The following is a 14,926-nucleotide window of genomic DNA, read 5'->3' as shown; positions in this document are numbered from 1 at the left end:
CAATTCACAATCACACAGGATTCTAAAAGATACCAAAAGTGGGAAAATGCCTTGAGGTAAGTCACGAAAAAGGACTTGAAAGCAAGGCAGAATTGTAGGAATGGGATTTCAAGAGGGAGATTGGTCTCGTCTCGAATGCACATGGAAAGGGACAGAACTTCTTCAATGATGCCGTTGGCCAAAAAGGGCGTATGCGTTTCTCCTGAATATATTCAGGAGAAACGCATACGCCCTTTTTGGCCAACCAAGCCGGCCCGCGGTGCAAATAAACACTACCAAGAGGTATCACTTCCCATCAGTCCGAAGGGCCACCCTCACAAAGTGTAAAACCCAGAAATGCAGGATAGGGCGTGGAGAAAAGAAAGCCTTTTTACGCTGTTTGTGGGAAAGTACATTACCAACAGCACTCTGGAGAAGTGTATTGTGTTTCCCCCAAAAAATCTAAGAAACAAAGCTACAGAGCATACAGCACTTCCACTCGTGGGCATATATCTTGGGAATACCAAAACTCGACAGGACACAGGCACCACAACTTTTAGTGCTGGTCTGTTTACAAGAGCCGCTACTTGGATACAACTGAAATTTCCTTGCAAGGAAAACATGGATACAGAGGATGTGATACTTAGGTACAAGGGAAAATAACTCAGCCATGAAATCAATGAAATAAGGCCAGTTGCAGCAACTCTGGTGTACTTATGTACGATCATTCTCAGTGACATAAGTAAGACAGAAAAAGAGACTTATCATACGATATCAGTTATAGGGGCAATATCAAAATTGCTACACATGAACTAAATGACAAAAGAGACACAGAATCACACATTTAGAAAACACACTTATGACTGCTAGAGTGCAAAGGTCAGTTGAGGTGAGGCATAAACCAGGAGTTTCAAATGAGCACACGTGCCGTTCCATAGACCAAATAGGGAATCAACAAGACTTACTCTAAACCTCAAAGGACTGGACTCAGCAAACTCTACACACTGGAAAAGATTAGATACGACTGGTTAGAATCTGAAAAAGAATTTATCGATGCCTCTCTGTAAGTTAATGAAGTGGATGTACTGCAGCAAGGAATATAGCACTGAAAATCAGCTACACCCCATTATAAAAATAAATTACAAAAAAAAAAAAAAAGACACTGAGTGAGACATAAATTCTTACAGAATTCTTTCAGAGGCTGCGATGCAACCTGGATTGACCATATCTAAACACACAGTTGGATGGGACCTAAGGATGGAAACTCGTGGGGCTGAGAGGCTTGGTGAGCATGAGTCAGCAAATGCAGTCCCTTTAGAGTAATACTGCCTAGTCCTGATCCTATGGGTCCCAAATCTCCAGATGCAGGCGACCCTTCATACAGCTACAACATGCACGGGACACCCAGAGGATGGTACACCATCAGATCGGGAAGAGTTTGGAAAAACCACCTCAATTCCTGGCGCTCTGGTTCCCACCTCCAGCCTCTTTCCTAAACATCTCCCCAGGTGGGTAAGCCAGCACCTTCAACACTCTCTTTCACACAGTTTGGAATTTGTCTGGAGGATGAAATGGAATGAGGGGAAAAATGAGAGACAAAGCTTAGGTGTTTGGACAGGCCCATGCCACTCTAATTTCCAATGAGGAAAAGGAATTGATCAAAGGCTCAGCTTGACCTCAGAACCAGTATAGGGCTTGAAGCAATCCTGCTGTTTTGTGGCCAGTTCTGAAGGAAACAAGTTGAAAAGTGGAGCTCAGAGGCACTGCAATTCACAATCATGTAGGATTGTGAAAGATACCTAAAGTGGAAAAATGCCTTCAGGTAAGTCACAAAAAAGGACTTGAAACAAGGCAGAATTGCTGGAACAGGATTTCAAAGGGAGATTGGTCTCTCCTTGAAAGCACATGGAAAGGGGCAGAACTTCTTCAACAATGACCTTGGCCAAAAAGGGCGTATGCTTTTTTCCTGAATATATTCAGGAAAAAAGCATACGCCCTTTTTGGCCAACCAAGCAGGCGGGTGGTGCAAATCAACACTACAAAGAGGTATCATTTCCCATCAGTCTGAAAGGCCATCCTCACAAAGAGTAAAACCCAGAAATGCAGGATAGGGCGTGGAGAAAAGGTAGCCTTTTCCCGCTGATTCTGGGAGGTAAATTGTCAACGACACTCTGGAGAAGTGAATTATTGTGTTTCCCAAAAAAATCTAAGAAACAAACCTACAGAACATACAGCACTTCCACTTATGGGCGTATATCTAGGGAAAACAAAAACTCGACAGGACACAGGCACCACAACGTTTAGTGCTGGTGTGTTTACAAGAACCTCGTCTTGGATACAACCACAATTTCCTTGGAAGGAAAACATGGATAAAGAAGATGTCATACGTATTTACAATGGAATATATCTCATCATGAAATCAATGAAATAAGGCCATTGCAACCACTTGAGTGTATTTTGGTACAATCATTCTCAGTGACATGTGTCAGACAGAGAAAGATACTTATCATAAGATATCAGTTATAGATGGAATATCACAATTGCTACACATGAACTGAATGACAAAATAGACACAGAATCACACATTTAGAAAACTCACTTATGACTGCAAGAGTGCAAAGGTCGGTTGACATGAGGCATAAGCCAGGAGTTTGAAATGAGCACACATACCGTTCCATAGACCAAATAGGGAATCAACAAGACTCACTCTAAACCTCAAAGGACTGCACTCAGCACACTCTACACACTGGAAAAAATTATATACGACTGGTAAGAATCGGAAAAATAATTTATCGATGTCTCTCTGTAAGTGAATCAAGTGGGTGTACAGCAGCAAGAAACACAGCACTGAGAATCAGCTACTCCCCATTATAAAAATAAATTACAAAAAAAAAAACACTAAGTGAAAGGTAAAATCTTACACACTTCATTCAGGGTTTGCAAGGCAACCTTGATTGACCATATCTATACACACAGCTGGATGGGAACTAAGGCTGGACACTCGTGGGGCTGAGAGGCTTGGTGAGCAGAAGTCAGCAAAGGCACCCCCTTTAGAGTAATACTGCCTGGTGCTGATTCCATGGGTCCCAAATCTCCAGATGCAGGCGACCCTTTGTACAGCTAAAACATTCGTGGGCCACCCTGAGGATGGTACAGCATCAGAAAGGGAAGAGTTTGGAAAAACCACCTCAATTCCTGGCGTTCGGCTTCCCACCTCCAGCCACTATCCTAAAAAACTCCCCACTTGGGGAAGTCTGCACCTATAAAACCCTCTTTCACACAGTTTGGAATTTGTCCGGAGGATGAAATGGAATGGGGAGAACAATGAGAGACAATGTCAAGGTGTTTGGACAGGCGCATGCCACTCTAATTTCCAATGAGGAAGAGGAATTGACCAAAGGTTCAGCTTGCCCTCTGAACCGGAATAGGGCTTGAAGCAATCCTGCTGTTTTGTGTCCAGTTCCCAAAGAAACAAGTTAAAAAGTGGAGCTCAGGGGCACTGCAATTCACAATCACACAGGATTCTAAAAGATACCAAAAGTGGGAAAATGCCTTGAGGTAAGTCACGAAAAAGGACTTGAAAGCAAGGCAGAATTGTAGGAATGGGATTTCAAGAGGGAGATTGGTCTCGTCTCGAATGCACATGGAAAGGGACAGAACTTCTTCAATGATGCCGTTGGCCAAAAAGGGCGTATGCGTTTCTCCTGAATATATTCAGGAGAAACGCATACGCCCTTTTTGGCCAACCAAGCCGGCCCGCGGTGCAAATAAACACTACCAAGAGGTATCACTTCCCATCAGTCCGAAGGGCCACCCTCACAAAGTGTAAAACCCAGAAATGCAGGATAGGGCGTGGAGAAAAGAAAGCCTTTTTACGCTGTTTGTGGGAAAGTACATTACCAACAGCACTCTGGAGAAGTGTATTGTGTTTCCCCAAAAAATCTAAGAAACAAAGCTACAGAGCATACAGCACTTCCACTCGTGGGCATATATCTTGGGAATACCAAAACTCGACAGGACACAGGCACCACAACTTTTAGTGCTGGTCTGTTTACAAGAGCCGCTACTTGGATACAACTGAAATTTCCTTGCAAGGAAAACATGGATACAGAGGATGTGATACTTAGGTACAAGGGAAAATAACTCAGCCATGAAATCAATGAAATAAGGCCAGTTGCAGCAACTCTGGTGTACTTATGTACGATCATTCTCAGTGACATAAGTAAGACAGAAAAAGAGACTTATCATACGATATCAGTTATAGGGGCAATATCAAAATTGCTACACATGAACTAAATGACAAAAGAGACACAGAATCACACATTTAGAAAACACACTTATGACTGCTAGAGTGCAAAGGTCAGTTGAGGTGAGGCATAAACCAGGAGTTTCAAATGAGCACACGTGCCGTTCCATAGACCAAATAGGGAATCAACAAGACTTACTCTAAACCTCAAAGGACTGGACTCAGCAAACTCTACACACTGGAAAAGATTAGATACGACTGGTTAGAATCTGAAAAAGAATTTATCGATGCCTCTCTGTAAGTTAATGAAGTGGATGTACTGCAGCAAGGAATATAGCACTGAAAATCAGCTACACCCCATTATAAAAATAAATTACAAAAAAAAAAAAAAAGACACTGAGTGAGACATAAATTCTTACAGAATTCTTTCAGAGGCTGCGATGCAACCTGGATTGACCATATCTAAACACACAGTTGGATGGGACCTAAGGATGGAAACTCGTGGGGCTGAGAGGCTTGGTGAGCATGAGTCAGCAAATGCAGTCCCTTTAGAGTAATACTGCCTAGTCCTGATCCTATGGGTCCCAAATCTCCAGATGCAGGCGACCCTTCATACAGCTACAACATGCACGGGACACCCAGAGGATGGTACACCATCAGATCGGGAAGAGTTTGGAAAAACCACCTCAATTCCTGGCGCTCTGGTTCCCACCTCCAGCCTCTTTCCTAAACATCTCCCCAGGTGGGTAAGCCAGCACCTTCAACACTCTCTTTCACACAGTTTGGAATTTGTCTGGAGGATGAAATGGAATGAGGGGAAAAATGAGAGACAAAGCTTAGGTGTTTGGACAGGCCCATGCCACTCTAATTTCCAATGAGGAAAAGGAATTGATCAAAGGCTCAGCTTGACCTCAGAACCAGTATAGGGCTTGAAGCAATCCTGCTGTTTTGTGGCCAGTTCTGAAGGAAACAAGTTGAAAAGTGGAGCTCAGAGGCACTGCAATTCACAATCATGTAGGATTGTGAAAGATACCTAAAGTGGAAAAATGCCTTCAGGTAAGTCACAAAAAAGGACTTGAAACAAGGCAGAATTGCTGGAACAGGATTTCAAAGGGAGATTGGTCTCTCCTTGAAAGCACATGGAAAGGGGCAGAACTTCTTCAACAATGACCTTGGCCAAAAAGGGCGTATGCTTTTTTCCTGAATATATTCAGGAAAAAAGCATACGCCCTTTTTGGCCAACCAAGCAGGCGGGTGGTGCAAATCAACACTACAAAGAGGTATCATTTCCCATCAGTCTGAAAGGCCATCCTCACAAAGAGTAAAACCCAGAAATGCAGGATAGGGCGTGGAGAAAAGGTAGCCTTTTCCCGCTGATTCTGGGAGGTAAATTGTCAACGACACTCTGGAGAAGTGAATTATTGTGTTTCCCAAAAAAATCTAAGAAACAAACCTACAGAACATACAGCACTTCCACTTATGGGCGTATATCTAGGGAAAACAAAAACTCGACAGGACACAGGCACCACAACGTTTAGTGCTGGTGTGTTTACAAGAACCTCGTCTTGGATACAACCACAATTTCCTTGGAAGGAAAACATGGATAAAGAAGATGTCATACGTATTTACAATGGAATATATCTCATCATGAAATCAATGAAATAAGGCCATTGCAACCACTTGAGTGTATTTTGGTACAATCATTCTCAGTGACATGTGTCAGACAGAGAAAGATACTTATCATAAGATATCAGTTATAGATGGAATATCACAATTGCTACACATGAACTGAATGACAAAATAGACACAGAATCACACATTTAGAAAACTCACTTATGACTGCAAGAGTGCAAAGGTCGGTTGACATGAGGCATAAGCCAGGAGTTTGAAATGAGCACACATACCGTTCCATAGACCAAATAGGGAATCAACAAGACTCACTCTAAACCTCAAAGGACTGCACTCAGCACACTCTACACACTGGAAAAAATTATATACGACTGGTAAGAATCGGAAAAATAATTTATCGATGTCTCTCTGTAAGTGAATCAAGTGGGTGTACAGCAGCAAGAAACACAGCACTGAGAATCAGCTACTCCCCATTATAAAAATAAATTACAAAAAAAAAAACACTAAGTGAAAGGTAAAATCTTACACACTTCATTCAGGGTTTGCAAGGCAACCTTGATTGACCATATCTATACACACAGCTGGATGGGAACTAAGGCTGGACACTCGTGGGGCTGAGAGGCTTGGTGAGCAGAAGTCAGCAAAGGCACCCCCTTTAGAGTAATACTGCCTGGTGCTGATTCCATGGGTCCCAAATCTCCAGATGCAGGCGACCCTTTGTACAGCTAAAACATTCGTGGGCCACCCTGAGGATGGTACAGCATCAGAAAGGGAAGAGTTTGGAAAAACCACCTCAATTCCTGGCGTTCGGCTTCCCACCTCCAGCCACTATCCTAAAAAACTCCCCACTTGGGGAAGTCTGCACCTATAAAACCCTCTTTCACACAGTTTGGAATTTGTCCGGAGGATGAAATGGAATGGGGAGAACAATGAGAGACAATGTCAAGGTGTTTGGACAGGCGCATGCCACTCTAATTTCCAATGAGGAAGAGGAATTGACCAAAGGTTCAGCTTGCCCTCTGAACCGGAATAGGGCTTGAAGCAATCCTGCTGTTTTGTGTCCAGTTCCCAAAGAAACAAGTTAAAAAGTGGAGCTCAGGGGCACTGCAATTCACAATCACACAGGATTCTAAAAGATACCAAAAGTGGGAAAATGCCTTGAGGTAAGTCACGAAAAAGGACTTGAAAGCAAGGCAGAATTGTAGGAATGGGATTTCAAGAGGGAGATTGGTCTCGTCTCGAATGCACATGGAAAGGGACAGAACTTCTTCAATGATGCCGTTGGCCAAAAAGGGCGTATGCGTTTCTCCTGAATATATTCAGGAGAAACGCATACGCCCTTTTTGGCCAACCAAGCCGGCCCGCGGTGCAAATAAACACTACCAAGAGGTATCACTTCCCATCAGTCCGAAGGGCCACCCTCACAAAGTGTAAAACCCAGAAATGCAGGATAGGGCGTGGAGAAAAGAAAGCCTTTTTACGCTGTTTGTGGGAAAGTACATTACCAACAGCACTCTGGAGAAGTGTATTGTGTTTCCCCCAAAAAATCTAAGAAACAAAGCTACAGAGCATACAGCACTTCCACTCGTGGGCATATATCTTGGGAATACCAAAACTCGACAGGACACAGGCACCACAACTTTTAGTGCTGGTCTGTTTACAAGAGCCGCTACTTGGATACAACTGAAATTTCCTTGCAAGGAAAACATGGATACAGAGGATGTGATACTTAGGTACAAGGGAAAATAACTCAGCCATGAAATCAATGAAATAAGGCCAGTTGCAGCAACTCTGGTGTACTTATGTACGATCATTCTCAGTGACATAAGTAAGACAGAAAAAGAGACTTATCATACGATATCAGTTATAGGGGCAATATCAAAATTGCTACACATGAACTAAATGACAAAAGAGACACAGAATCACACATTTAGAAAACACACTTATGACTGCTAGAGTGCAAAGGTCAGTTGAGGTGAGGCATAAACCAGGAGTTTCAAATGAGCACACGTGCCGTTCCATAGACCAAATAGGGAATCAACAAGACTTACTCTAAACCTCAAAGGACTGGACTCAGCAAACTCTACACACTGGAAAAGATTAGATACGACTGGTTAGAATCTGAAAAAGAATTTATCGATGCCTCTCTGTAAGTTAATGAAGTGGATGTACTGCAGCAAGGAATATAGCACTGAAAATCAGCTACACCCCATTATAAAAATAAATTACAAAAAAAAAAAAAAGACACTGAGTGAGACATAAATTCTTACAGAATTCTTTCAGAGGCTGCGATGCAACCTGGATTGACCATATCTAAACACACAGTTGGATGGGACCTAAGGATGGAAACTCGTGGGGCTGAGAGGCTTGGTGAGCATGAGTCAGCAAATGCAGTCCCTTTAGAGTAATACTGCCTAGTCCTGATCCTATGGGTCCCAAATCTCCAGATGCAGGCGACCCTTCATACAGCTACAACATGCACGGGACACCCAGAGGATGGTACACCATCAGATCGGGAAGAGTTTGGAAAAACCACCTCAATTCCTGGCGCTCTGGTTCCCACCTCCAGCCTCTTTCCTAAACATCTCCCCAGGTGGGTAAGCCAGCACCTTCAACACTCTCTTTCACACAGTTTGGAATTTGTCTGGAGGATGAAATGGAATGAGGGGAAAAATGAGAGACAAAGCTTAGGTGTTTGGACAGGCCCATGCCACTCTAATTTCCAATGAGGAAAAGGAATTGATCAAAGGCTCAGCTTGACCTCAGAACCAGTATAGGGCTTGAAGCAATCCTGCTGTTTTGTGGCCAGTTCTGAAGGAAACAAGTTGAAAAGTGGAGCTCAGAGGCACTGCAATTCACAATCATGTAGGATTGTGAAAGATACCTAAAGTGGAAAAATGCCTTCAGGTAAGTCACAAAAAAGGACTTGAAACAAGGCAGAATTGCTGGAACAGGATTTCAAAGGGAGATTGGTCTCTCCTTGAAAGCACATGGAAAGGGGCAGAACTTCTTCAACAATGACCTTGGCCAAAAAGGGCGTATGCTTTTTTCCTGAATATATTCAGGAAAAAAGCATACGCCCTTTTTGGCCAACCAAGCAGGCGGGTGGTGCAAATCAACACTACAAAGAGGTATCATTTCCCATCAGTCTGAAAGGCCATCCTCACAAAGAGTAAAACCCAGAAATGCAGGATAGGGCGTGGAGAAAAGGTAGCCTTTTCCCGCTGATTCTGGGAGGTAAATTGTCAACGACACTCTGGAGAAGTGAATTATTGTGTTTCCCAAAAAAATCTAAGAAACAAACCTACAGAACATACAGCACTTCCACTTATGGGCGTATATCTAGGGAAAACAAAAACTCGACAGGACACAGGCACCACAACGTTTAGTGCTGGTGTGTTTACAAGAACCTCGTCTTGGATACAACCACAATTTCCTTGGAAGGAAAACATGGATAAAGAAGATGTCATACGTATTTACAATGGAATATATCTCATCATGAAATCAATGAAATAAGGCCATTGCAACCACTTGAGTGTATTTTGGTACAATCATTCTCAGTGACATGTGTCAGACAGAGAAAGATACTTATCATAAGATATCAGTTATAGATGGAATATCACAATTGCTACACATGAACTGAATGACAAAATAGACACAGAATCACACATTTAGAAAACTCACTTATGACTGCTAGAGTGCAAAGGTCGCTTGACATGAGGCATAAACCTGGAGTTTGAAATGAGCACACATACCATTCCATAGACCAAATAGGGAATCAACAAGAGTTACTCTATACCTCAAAAGCCTGGACTCAGCACAGTCTACACAGCGGAAAAGATTATATATGACTGGTAAGAATCTGAAAAAGAATTTTTCGATGTCTCTCTGTTAGTGAATCAAGTGGATGTACAGCAGCAAGAAACACAGAACTGAAAATCAGCTACACCCCAGTATAAAAGTAAATTACAAAAACAAAAGAAAAAAAAAGACACTGAGTGAGAGATAAATTCTTACAAAATTCGTTCAGGATCTGCGATGCAACCTGGATTGACCATATCTAAACACACAGCTGGATGGGACCTAAGGCTGGACACCCGTGGTGCTGAGAGGCTCAGTGAGCATGGGTCAGCAAAGGCAGCCCCTTTAGAGTAATACAGCCTGGTCCTAATTCCATGGGTCCCGAATCTCCAGATGCAGGCGACAGTGTCCATATATAACAAGGGCTACCGCAAGTCATCATCTATTCATCCACTGGAAATCAGTGTCCACAAAATACACAGGCACCCACAGCACAACAGCTATCAGTCACACTGGAAATCAGTGTCCACATATAACAAGGAAAACCAGAGGATGAATGGTAGTCAGTCTCACTGGAATTCAGTGTCTACATATAACAAAGGGAACTACAGGTGAAAGTGTATCATTCTCACTGGAAATTATGTCCACATATAACAAAGGCAAGCAGATCATCAACATCTAACAGTCACTGTGGAAATCGTGTCCCTATATATATGAAGGGTAAACACAGGTCAAAGGCTAAGCATCTCATTGGAAATAAGTGTACCCATATAACAAGGGGAACCACAGATCTTCGGCCCTGTCTCACTGGAAATCAGTGTCCACATATAACAAGGGCAACCACATATCAACTGCTATAATTCCCAATTAAATCATTGGCCACCTATAAAATCTGATATCACAGGTCACCTGCTATCAGTCTCACAGGAAATCAGTGTCCACATATAACACGGGCAGCCACAGCATCAATAGCTATCGGTCTTATTGAAATCACTTTCCCCATATATCAGGGGCAGCCACAGCATAAACAGCTACCAGTCACAGAGTAAACCAGGGTCCACATATAAGACTGGCAACCACAGCATCAATAGCTATCAGTTTCACTGGTAATGAGGGTCTACATAACACAAGGGTAACCACAGTTCACATATTATAATGTCCACTAAAATCAGTGTCCACATATAGCAAGGGAAACCACAGATCAACAGCTATCTGTCACACTTGAAATCAGTGTCCAAAAATTACAAGGGGTTATAATAATAACCACAGGTCAACATCCTTTGTCCACTGGAAATCAGTGTCCACTTATTAAAGGGCACCCACAGCATAAACAGCTATCAGTCTCACTGGAAATCAGTCCACATATAACAAGGGAAACCGCAAGTCAACCTCTATTTGTCCACTGGAAATCACTGTCCACCTCTCATAAGGGCAAATAAAGCATCAAAGTTTATCAACCTCACTGGAAATCAGTGTCCACATATAAGAAGGACAACCACAGGTTAACGGCTATCTGTCTCATTGGAAATCAGCGTCCACATATATAAAAGGCAACCACAAGTCAACGGCTCTCAGTCTCACTGGAATTCAGTGTCCAATATAACATGGGCAACCTCAGCATCAACGGCTAACAGTGTCAACTGGAACAAGGGTCCACATATAATAAGGCAGCCACACATCAATGGCTATCAGTCTCATTGGATACCAATGTCCATATATAACAAGGGCAACCAGAGCTCAGTGGCTATCAGACTCACTGGAAAACAGTATCCACATTTAACAAGGGCAAACAAATGTCAATATCTATCAGTCTCACTGGAAATCTGTGTCCACATATAATAAGGGGAAATGAAGGTCAACCTATGTCTCACTGGAAATCAGTGTTCACATATAACAAAGTCAACTGCAGCAACAACGGCTATCAGTGTCACTGGAAACAGGGTCCATATATATATAGGGCAACCAAGGAATCAACGGATATCAGTCTCATTGGAAATCAGTGGCCAGATATAACAAGTGCAACCACAGGATCAACAGCTCTGAATCCCACTGGAAATCAGTGTCAACAAATAACAAGGACAACCACAGCAGCAGGAGATATCAGTCTCACTGAAAATCAGTGTCCACATATAACAAAAAAACCAGAGCCTCAAATGTTATCAGTCTCACTGGAATTCAGTGTCTACATATAACAAGGGAACTACAGGTAAATGTCTATCATTCTCACTGGAAGTTATGTCCGCATATAACAAGGGCAAGCACAGCATCAAAGTCTATCAGTCACATTGGTAATCAGTGTCCGCATATAACAAGTGCAACCAGAGCATGAACGGCTTTTTGTCTTAATGAAAAGACTGTCCACATTGAACAATGGCAAGCAGGGTTCAACGGCTATTAGTCTCACTGGAAATCAAGTCCACATATAATAAGGGCAACCAAAGCATCAACGACTATCAGCCTCACTGGAACTCAGTGTCCACATATAACAAGGGCAACCACAGGTTAACCGCTATCAGTCTCACTGGAAATCAGTGTCCACACATAATAAGGGCAACCACAATTCAACGACTCTCAGTCTTACTGGAATTCAGTGTCCAATATAACATGGGCAACCTCAGCACCAACGGCTCGCAGTCTCATTGGAAATCAGGGTCAACATATAATAACACAGTCACAGGTCAACTGATATCTGTCTCACTGGAAATCAGTATCCAAATATATCAAAGACAAACACAGGTCAACGGCTATGAGTCTCACTGGAAATCAGTGTCTACATATAACAAGAGCAGCCACAGTAAAAAGGCTTTCAATCTCAATGGGCATCTGTGTCCACTTAAAATAGGGAAAGCATAGCATCAATGGCTAATAGTCTCCAGGAAATCAGTGTCCACATATAAAGAGGTCAACCACAGGTCAATGGCTATAAGTCTCAATGTAAATCAGTGTCCTCATATACCAAGGGCAACCACAGGATCAATGGATATCTGTCTCAAAGTTTATCAGTGTCCACATATAAAAAGTCCAGCCAGAGCATCAACAACTATGTGTCCCAGTGGAGTCAGGGTCCACATATAACAAGGACAGCCACAGCATCAAATGATATTAGTCTTAGAGGAAATCATGGTTCACGTAAAACTAGAGCAGCCACAGCCTCAAAAGCTATCAGACCCACTGGAAATCAGTGAACACAAAGCAAATGTGTACCCACAGAATCAGCGGCTCTCAACTCACTGTAAGTATTTGTTCACAAATAACGAGGGCAACAACATATCAACAGCTATCAGTCTCACTGGAAATCAGTGTCCATATATATCAATTGCAAACATAGGTCAATGGCAAAGCGTCTCACTGGAAATCAGTGTACCCATATATCAAGGGGAACCACAGGTCTATGGCTATGTCTCACTGGAAATCAGTGTCCACATATAACAAGGGTAACCACATATCAACCGCTATCATTCCCAATTAAATCATTGTCGACCTTTAAAAAGTGAAACCACAGGTCACCTGCTATCACTCTCACAGGAAATCAGTGTCCACATATAACACTGGCAGCCACAGCATCAACAGCTATCGGTCTCATTGAAATCAGTCTCCCCATATATCAGGGGCAGCCACAGCATCAATGGCTAACACTCACACAGGAAACCAGGGTCCACATATAAGAATGGCAACCACAGCATCAACAGCTATCAGTTTCACTGGTAACGAGGGTCCACATAAAACAAGGGTAACCAGAGGTCAAATGCTATCACGTCCACTAAAATCAGTGTCCACATATAACAAGTGAAAACACTGGTCAACAGCTATCTGTCACACTGGAAATCAGTGTCCACAGATAACAAGGGCTACTGCAGGTCAACATCTATTCGTCCACAAGATTTCAGTGTCCACATATTACAAGGGACCCCACAGCATCAACAGCTAACAGTCTCACTGGAAATGTGTCCAAATATATAAAGAGCAACCACAGGTCAACGGCTCTCAGTCTCACTGTAATTCAGTGTGCCATATAACATGGGCAACCTTAGCAAAAATGTTATCAGTCTCAACGGAAACCAGGGTCCATATACAATAAGGCAGCCACAGATGAACGGCTATCAGTCTCACTGGAAATCAGTGTCCACATTTAACAAGGGCAAGTACAGTTCAACGGTTATTAGTCTCACTGGAAATCACTGTCCACCTATAATAAGGGCAACCAAAGCATCAACGGTTATCAGCCTCACTGGAAATCAGTGTCCACATATAAGAAGACCAACCACAGGTTAACGGCTTTCAGTCTCACTGGAAATCAGTGTCCACATAGATAAAGGGCAACCACAAGTCAGCGGCCCTCAGTCTCACTGGAATTCAGTGTCTCAGTATAACATGGGTAACCTCAGCATCAATGGCTATCAGCCTCACTGGATATCAATGTCCATATATAATAAGTGGAGATGAAGGTCAACCTATATCTCACTGGAAAACAGTGTTCACATATAACAAAGTCAACCACAGCAACAAAGGCTATCAGACTCATGGAAACAGGGTCCGTATATAAATAGGGCAACCACAGAATCAATGGATATCAGTCTCATTGGAAATCAGTGGCCAGATATAACAAGAGCAACTGCAGGATCATCAGTTCTGAGTCCCACTGAAATCACTGTCCAAGTATATCAAGGGCAATCACAGTTCAAAACCTATCAATTCCACTGTAAATCAGTGTCAACATATAAAAGGGCAACCACAGCATCAGCGGATATTGGTCACACTGGAAATTAGTGTCCACATATAACAAGGAAAACCAGAGCATAAAATGTTATCAGTCTCACTGGAATTCAGTGTCTACATATAACAAGGGGAACAACAGGTAAAATTCTATCATTCTCACTGGAAATTATGTCCACATATAAAAAGGGCAAGTAGAGCATAAACGTCTATCAGTCACACTGGAAATCAGTGTCCGCATATAACAAGTGCAACCAGAGCATGAACGGCTTCTAATCTCACTGGAAAAAGCTGTCCACATTTAACAATGGGAAGCGCAGTTCAACGGCTTTAGTCTCACTGGAAATCAATGCCCGCCTACAATAAGGGCAACCAAATCATCAACGGCTACCAGCCTCACTGGAAATCAGTGTCCACATATAATAAGGGCAACCACAACTAAATGACTCTCAGTCTCACTGGAATTCAGTGTTCAATATAACATGGGCAATCTCAGCGTCAACGGCTCTCAGTTTCATTGGAAACGAGCGTCAACATATAATAAGACAGCCACGGGTC

This window comes from Balaenoptera musculus, chromosome 12 (assembly GCF_009873245.2).
Source record: "Balaenoptera musculus isolate JJ_BM4_2016_0621 chromosome 12, mBalMus1.pri.v3, whole genome shotgun sequence".
NCBI classification, from domain to species: Eukaryota; Metazoa; Chordata; class Mammalia; order Artiodactyla; family Balaenopteridae; genus Balaenoptera; species Balaenoptera musculus.
This window is presented reverse-complemented; position numbering follows the sequence as displayed.